Source organism: Mesocricetus auratus, unplaced genomic scaffold (genome assembly GCF_017639785.1).
Source record: "Mesocricetus auratus isolate SY011 unplaced genomic scaffold, BCM_Maur_2.0 Super-Scaffold_100013, whole genome shotgun sequence".
Lineage (NCBI taxonomy): Eukaryota > Metazoa > Chordata > Mammalia > Rodentia > Cricetidae > Mesocricetus > Mesocricetus auratus.
The window spans coordinates 67,739,985-67,746,782 of record NW_024429196.1 but is presented as its reverse complement, the minus strand read 5'-3'; the positions used below and the strand labels follow the sequence as shown (position 1 = coordinate 67,746,782).

At 44.1% G+C, this 6,798-nt stretch overlaps 1 pseudogene; it reads left to right on the top strand.

Moving 5' to 3' along the window:
• Positions 1-6,319: 6,319 nt before the first annotated feature.
• Positions 6,320-6,432, top strand: LOC121143821 (annotated as a pseudogene).
• The last annotated feature ends 366 nt before the right edge of the window (positions 6,433-6,798 follow it).

The window sequence follows — 6,798 nt, the reverse complement described above, 5'->3', positions numbered from 1 at the left end:
AGCGATGAGATACACTTCACACCCATTATAATGTGTATAAAACTAAATAAAACAGAAGATACTGATGAAGTAATTCAGAATGGAGACCTTATATATTATTTATAGGAATGTAAGATGGTGCTGCTATTATATAAAACAGCTGGTGAGTCCTCAAAAGATTAAATGTAGAATTTCCCAAGATTTTAACAGTTACCCTTCTAGGTATATACTCAGAATTAAAAACAGTATCTCAGACAGATGATTGTTCACAACAATCAAAAAACTATAAAATATCCAGGTGTCAAACCATAGATGACTGGATGAACAAAATGTGATATATACAGGCAAATGGATATTATTCAACCAATAAAAGAAAGGGAGCTTATAGGCAGAAGTTTCTGTTCCACAAGCCAGTTCCCAAATAACCACACAAAGACTTATTGTTAGGGTTGGCCAGTAGCTTAGACTTGTTACTAACTAGGTCTTACAACTTAAATGAACCCATTTCTATTCTTTTATTTGCTTCCAACAGGTTTGTGATTTGCTACCTCATATTGTACATGTCCTGCTTCCTCTGTGTCTGGCTGGTGAGTCTGCCCTTCTTCCTCCCAGTGAGCTCTTTCTCTGGTCAAAAGTCCCACTTAACCTTTCCCTGCCTAGTTATTGGCCATTCAACTCTTTATTAAACCAATGAGAGCAATGTATCTTACATTGTACAGTAAGATTGTTCTGCAAAAGAAGCTTAGAGTATAGCATGGTGCCACTATTCTTACTTAGTGTATATGAGGCCTTGGGTTCCATCCTACTGCTCAAATCCCTTCCCCCTCCCAAATGTCCCAATAGCAAACCAAGTTAGAATGCCATCAAAGTTCCCTTGGGGCACCAATGAGGACAACATCTGGGAGTCAATTTTCTCATTTTGTTGTGTGTTCTGGAGAAATTAGGTCACCAAGGCTGTAGCCCAAGTGTCTTTACCAGATGAAAATATTCATAAGGAGTTGACCTTTAACTGTAAGAGTCTTATTAACACTCACCACAGAGTGCTCCTGGAAGCATTCTTCCAAATTACAAAATGTGTTTGCTGAGTGAGAGAAGATATTTTTCCCCATTGAAACAGTTGCTGGTCTGGTGTGCTGCCAGTACCCCCAAAAACTGTGAAGATGGAAGCTGTTTGAATTTCCCATGGACATGAATGATGAAAATTAAAAATAAGAGAACACAAGTCAAAGTACTTTTCCTGTCATTAAAACTAACTCTGCCTAGGGCATTGCAAATATTATTCAGATGCCAACCAACAAATAAGAACCCAGCAAACCCTGCTAGCATCCATTTTCCATTCATGCTCTTGCCAGCCTGCCCTTTGAGTGTTTCATCTGCCATTTGCCTGCAGAGGACAGTTCTTATGCAGGCTATAGGATCCAGTGTTGAATTCTAGGGCTCCATCACTCCAGTAACAGTTGATGTACTAAGGGTCATCTGTTCCACATGGAGGGGATACTAAAAGTAAGGGACACACTTACTTTTTCTTGATGCATACTGATTTTCACTGTTACAGTTTTAAGGCAGGTCTCATGTCTCATGTATCCCAGACTAGCTTCAAACTCACTATATAGCTGAGGCTGGTTGTGAACTCCTCATCCCCCTACATCCATCTCCCAAGTACTAGGATGAGAGGTGTACACCACTAGGTTTAGCTTTGCTTATGATGTCTATGCTTCAGTATCTTTTAGCAGGTTTCAAGGGAATTAGTGGTTGCCCAAGAAACTAGAAATTCATTTCATATTTAAAACACATTTTTTTCACACTGGGCATATAGCTCAGGGGTCTAGTACTTGCTTAGCATATGCAAGGCCCTGGGTTCAATACCACAAATGTAGCCTATGTTTCTGTATATTTATTATTATTATTCTAACAAGAGTTATTGAGTTGGAATACGAACAAATGAGTTATTGGTCACACTGAGTTCCTTATTAAGTGTGTCTTTTGGGTTAAACTACCCCCTGAAGTGTGAACGCTACCACAGAACTAGACAGGTGTTGGGGACTAAGTTGTGTTTGCCCAAAGCTGGTATGTTGAAGTCCTAATTCCTAACACCTCAGAACCTGTTCTCTTTGGAAATAGTCTTTAGAGTTGCAATTGACTTAAAACGGTTATCAGGGCAGGTCCTCATCCAATAAGATGAAGTCTTTCACCAAGAGGGATTGCAGACACAGAGATGACACCAACAGAACACACAGGGAGAGGGCAGCCACTTGCAATCCAGGGAAGAGGCTTTGCAAGAAACTAACACATCGGACACCTTGACCTGGGATGTCCAGCTTCCAGAACCATGAGGCAACAGTTTTCTGTTGAAGCTACACTGCCCGTGGCACGTGGCCCCGGCAGGACAATGGGCGAATGCAATGAGCAAAGGTCTTCCGGGGGAAGTGCACATTCAGGAAAAGGTAGAGGAAGCAGTGGGGAGCCACAGGTGGACATCTGAGGAGTAAGAGAAACAGGAGGGATAGGACGGCTTCAGGCCGGAGCGTGTGTCTGGCAGCCCCCGAGAGAATTCTGTCTGTTAGAGACGTCCTTCCTCGTGGCTCTAACACCCTGCTCACACTCAGAACTTGGCTGAAGAGGCTCAAGGCCATGTGGCTGGACATGAAACAGCAACAGACCCACCTACAGGCTGGGCTGACAGCCACTCACACTCCCCACAGCGTGTTCTGCCAACAGGGATCCAGGTAGCTCATCTCCACCACTGTTGTGTGGGATAAAGAGAGAGGTTCTGTCCCAGGCCTTTCCCTTCCCAGGGCCTCTTTTCTTCCATGCCTTCCATAGATCTAATGCTCACTGAGAATCCTCAGGAACCCAGCATGGGCTGGGGTGTCACAGGGCACTGGAAAGTGAGGCAGGGAAACTTTACCTGGTTGGACATGGTGGAACAGGCTGGGACCCAGTATTTGAGGGATGAGGCAGAAGGTCAACCTGGGATGCATAGTTAAAAGTCAGCCTGGGATACATAGCAAACCCTGACTCAAATATCAACAATGCAAAACAATAAAATAGAGCTACAGACACGCCCATACCAAGGGACACTGGAAACACACCATTGTGTGGTATCAATCATACTCTCATCATCCTTGTCTTGACTCAGTGACAGCTGCAGTGGATTTTAATCCTTCCAGAGAACCATATAAACATCACCCACACAAGCACACATGCACACAGAGAGTCAATGTACAAATAATGCGCGTGTACACACTTGTAATTCCAACACTCAGGAAGCCAAGGCAGAAGAATTATAAGGTTTATGTCCAACCTGAACTACATTCCAAGACAGTGTCTCAAAAATACCAACAAAACAAGGCAGGGTGGTGCATGTCATTAATCCTAGCACTCCAAAGAAAGAGGCAGGTGAATCTCTGTTAAGGCCAGTCTGGTCTACATAGCAAGTTACAGGCTAGCTATGACTACACAATGAAACCTTGTCCAAAAAAAAATCTAGCAAACTATAAGCAGCATAAAGTTAGAAAACAAATAGGCATAAAGTTAGAAACAACAACAACAAAACAACATAAATCAATGTAGAAGGGATTCCTAACCTCTGCCCCACTTTGAAGAACACTAGCCTCTTGGAGAAAGACTGGAAAACAACACAGCACCTAGGTTCTAGCACTTTCTGTGGCTCTGTTTCTTTCTTCCACTGCTACCTTGTGATTTCACTTCCCCTTCTTCCAACATGTCATGGTCTTTCACACCTTCATACCTACCATCCCCTCTCCACAGGGTTCTCCCAGGTCCCACCTTGCAGACTGGCTCCATCGTGCCGGGTCAGTGGTGTCAGCTCAGGTCCCGAGGAGGATCACGGCTGGACTCAGGTTGAGCAGACTGGCTCCATGCCAGGTTCAGTGGTGTCAGCTCAGGTCCCGAGGAGGATCACGGCTGGACTCAGGTTGAGCTTCTCACAGTCCCATCTCCACAGGGCTGGCTGCCTCAGAGCCTTCTTCATGCTTGTACTTTCTCTTTGCATAGCTACATTCCTACTCCATGGAAGGAATTTTTGTTTTGTTTATGATTGTCACCCTAGCAACTATCATGGGAACGAGGTCTTAGGGCTCGGTGGGCATTCAGCTGAGCTTGATGGATGAATGGGACGGCTTCATGGACTCTATGTGTAAACATTTTCAATGTGAGGTTGCTTTGAACACACTAAACAGTTACAATGTGCTGAGGTTTCTGCTAGCCTGTGTATACATCTCATTTAGAGAAATGTATGTTGAATTATTTCCTAACAGAGGTTACACATTTTTTAAAATTTATGGTTTGTAATTCATGAAGAGATGAACTACAACACAACCAATTAGGAGACAGGGCTGAGGAAATGGAATGTGTAAATGCACAGCCAGGCTGTGCTTCGTCACCCAGAGTTTCTTGCCAGGGCCCATTTTGGTAACAGCTGATGCTGAGATTAGCATTTTAGTCTGCTATGTGCTACTGTAACAGAATAGCCGAGGCTGAGCATTATTAAAGGACAGGGATTTCTTTCTCACAGTCGTGGAGGCTGGGAAGCTGAGGGTTATGGTCCCTCAGTTGTTAAGCCTTACTTCCATAGCATTCTACGGTCAGAAGGGGAGAGGAAAGAGAACTGGAGGAGAGGAGGGGAAAGAGGAGAGAGGAGGAAAGGAAGAAGGAAAGAGAAGAGGTGAGCAAAAGAGGCGGGGCAAAAGGACCGGAGGGAAGAGAAGTGCAGGAAACGAGAGAAAGACAGAGAGGAGAACGAGACACAGCTTGTGCACGGCCCAGCTGGTAATGGTGATCGCCCACCAGCCCAATGATCAGGACGCAATCCCTGCAACCCACAGGATGGAAGGATGCAATCTGTGGCTCCCGCAAGTTGTCCTCTCCTACACACACACACACACACACACACACACACACACACACACACACACACCACTGTTTGATCATTGTCCTCACACAGAATCACAATTTGAGGAGGAAGAAAAGAAGACTTGCTGAGAATAGCTAAAGGAATGCTTACAAGATGTGCTTCATCCTTGTGGGTAGATGGCTGAGAGCTGAGGGCTGAGGCAAGTGCCCTGAAGTACTGAGGGAGCATCTGGAGAAGCCACATTGGGAGATTCCTCTCGACTACACATTGGGCTCTTTCTGACTAATTTGTTGGGAGATCAGGAGCTGAGATGATTAAGTCCTTGGGTTTAGTCTGGTAACAAGCAGGCAGGGGCTGTGTACCTCCAGCATGATAGCAAGTCACAGGGCCTTGTGGGAATTAGCAGCAAGTGCAGCCTGGAGTGTTTGTTTACACACCATCCTCATTAGAGACCCACTAGGGGGCTCATCTCACACAACCCTTGTCTTAGTGTGTTACAGGAAGTGATTCCAGAGTATGCCACCAGAAAGACATTGGTCAATCATTACTCAGTTCAGATTAATCCTATGGAGTGAAGCCAAGGTGTGACAAAGGTTTTGTTTCTCCAAGACAAAGAGAAGATCGACAGAAACAATATTTAGGTTATCCACAATTGGCAATTACTCAGTTATCTGCAAGTGAGTTCTGTGATCACTCATTTATTTAGTTAATTGAGCAACTATTTATTAAAAGTTCATTATATGCTGTTACCACACAAAGCACAGGTGTTTAAAAATAAATAAGGGATTGGGAACATGGCTCAGTAAAGAAACTGTGCTTGCACGGTGACCTGAGTTTGATCCTTAACACCCACATAAAAAGATGAGGTGGCATGTATCCATAATCCCTGCCTAGGGGAGGTGGAGGCAGGAGGATCACTGGGCTCAATGGCCAGCCAGCCTTACTGACTTGGTGAGTTCCAGGTTCAGTGACAGATCCTGTCTCAAAAAATAAGGTGGAGAGGATGGAGGAAGATGGCTGATGCCATCCATCATACAACATACACATCAATTTTGTGATGGTTTGAGTAAGAATGGCCTCATAGGTTCATGTATTTAAGTGTTTGGCACTTCTTGTCAGTGATTAGGAGGTGTGGTTGGAGGAAGTGTGCCACTGAGATTGGCTTTGGGGTTTGGAAATCCCAAGCCAGGCCCAGCATCTGTCTTTTCTTGATGCCTGAGGTCCAAATGTAGAACTCTTAGCTACTTCTCCAGTAGCTATGACAATAATGGACTATATCTCTGAAACTGTAAGCGAGCCCCGGTTAAATGTTTTCTTTTATAAAAGTTGCCATAGTCATGGCTTCTCTTCACAATGATAGAGCACTGCTAAGATGATTTTAAATAAATAAACTATGACAAGTATAGCTCAACAGGAGACTACGTGCTTAGCATGTGCAGGGCCATGGTTTAAATCCCTGGTACAAACTTTGTGCGGTGGCAGTATCATAGCCAATGAGGTTTATCTGAGGCACAATTATTGCTAGTTGAAAACTTCTCCTAAATCCCTGGTACAATAAAATGATGACATGATGATGTTGCCAACTGTGAAGAAAGGAGAAGAAAATAAAGAAGGAAGAAAGGAAGGGAGGGAGGTTATGGAACTGGCCTGCAATTATAACTACAATGAGAGGTTTTTTTTTTTAACCAAGATCTGGAGAAGGTAAGAGGCATTCTGGGCTGAGAAACCAGATGGAAAGGCTCTACCAGGAGAATACAACCTGGAAAAAAGGAGGGAAGTTGTTGGGATGGCTGAAGCAATAAGACATAAAAACTAAGAAGTAAGGATGGCTGGGCAGAGTCCTCTGAAGTCCTTGTAGTTATCACGGAGATGTCTCAGGATCCTCAACAGATGGATGTACAGTTTTTTGTTTTTGAGGCAGGGTTTCTCTGTGTAGCTTTGTA